Source organism: Parasteatoda tepidariorum, chromosome 7 (genome assembly GCF_043381705.1).
Source record: "Parasteatoda tepidariorum isolate YZ-2023 chromosome 7, CAS_Ptep_4.0, whole genome shotgun sequence".
Taxonomy (NCBI): Eukaryota; Metazoa; Arthropoda; class Arachnida; order Araneae; family Theridiidae; genus Parasteatoda; species Parasteatoda tepidariorum.
In genome coordinates this window covers 77,549,948-77,551,884 of record NC_092210.1, presented here as the reverse complement: position 1 = coordinate 77,551,884, position 1,937 = coordinate 77,549,948, and positions in this window count along the sequence as shown.

The window sequence follows — 1,937 nt, the reverse complement described above, 5'->3', positions numbered from 1 at the left end:
ATATCTTTAGTTTCTTGGCAGTTCGTAATTTCCAGCTAGTTAAACTTCCAGGAACTTGCAATTATTGCGGAAAGGTCTATTAATAATCTCGAATTTCTTCTTCTCTATTTTTCTTTTCTTTTTTTTTAACTCTTACCTTTAAGACCTTAAATCAGTTCATTTTTTTGTGGAAAGGTAATTTCGAATTGATAAGTTAGTGAGGTTCAGGAATGTTTTCCAAAAGCTATACCGTAACTAAGAAGAAGAAAAAAATAATAAAAAGTAAAAAAAAAGAAACGCTTTTTGCATTCATGGCATCTAATAATCAAAATTGTGGATCGTAGAGTTCTTGTAAATACATTTATTACAAGAACACGTGATTGAAGATTATTTTTCTGGAGAATAAATTTGAAAAATATATTTCTTTATCTATTTATATTTGGATGAAGTAAAAAAATAAAATTCGAAAGATCAGTCTTGGAATTTAAAGAATTTTAAAAGCAGAAACGCATTTAAATAGTGGTCAGGTAATTGGCATTCCTAACTGAATGAGAAAGCACATAGCTCGCAATTTGAGGTTTGCATTAAATTAATAAATAACTTATTTATAATTTTGATTATAATAAATAGCACCTAAACTACTAGTATTGTAGTTAAAAAATTTTTGTATTTGCTTATCCGGTTTCAGATAATCTAAGCAAATTAAGTTGCTAGTTGTTATTAAATCAAAGTTATTAAGTCAAAATTAAGTTGCTAGTATAATTCAAATAGTTGCAAATATAATTCAATGTCAACATAGTTTTCAATAGTTACTTCTTCTTAATATTATTTTTATTATTTAACAACAATTGAAAAATCTTTGAACAGAAAGGTAAAAAATTTTTAAAGTTTAAAATCAAAATCGGTTGATTAGTTTGTGAAAAATGAAGATTTGAGAATGCTGTTCTTCTAAAATCTTACTACTCAAAATTTTTACAACCATTTACAATAAGTAATTTTGAATTAAAAAAATTCGAACAATTAATGAAATTGGTCGAAAAGTTCTTGAAAAATGTAAACTTGAAAATACTACTTTGATACCTCAAATCTGATTCCTCAAAAATTATTTGCCTGATTTCGTTTAAATTTTGTATTTTGTCATTTAAAATCACACATTTTAAAATGGTGTAAATACCTGCATGCTTTACAGCTCAAATTTTTTTTTGACGATAATTAAATAAAATTATAAGTGTAAGTATTGAAAATTATCTTTTGCTCGGAATTATTTTCGGAAAAAAAAATTTCGTAATTGTGAACCAATTTTTTCAAATAGCTTTTTAAGAAAACAGAAATGCATAAATATTTGATTTATTTGACAATCTGTTTTAAAGCTCGTGTACATATTATTCTCGAAACTGATAGCAATATATTGTGATTCATTAATCAAAGGTAAAAAATTTCTTAATCAATGATGTAGGCGGATTTTACAGACTTCGATAGACATTAAAAGTTGTTTTTCTATTTATATGCTCAGTTTAGGAATAGATAAATAAATAATTTATATTATAATTAGGCTTGAAAAACTATGTGAGCTTTCGCTTAGATATTTTTGATAATATTAGTGAATCATTAAATACATTTTTAGAGTTAATATTTACATAAAAGGACGCTATAACGCGGGAGAAACTTTTCGTGGAAAATTCTCTTTAAACTACTCGAGTAATTTAAAATTTCAAGAAGAGTAGATTAACCAAGAGTAAAGTTTAAGGTTTAGTTTGCTGAAAGTTTTTTCTTCTTTTTTTTTTTCCTTCAAAATATCAAGTTTTGGCAGGATTACTTCCCTTCCACAGCAGCTGATTTCACTTAAATTTGTTTGCAATTTGTGATAGTTTGAGAAAATAAAAATAAAAAAAGTAAGTTTTTGAAACTTTATAGTTTACTCTTAGTTTATCTTAATGTATTTTTTCCATACTTAAAAT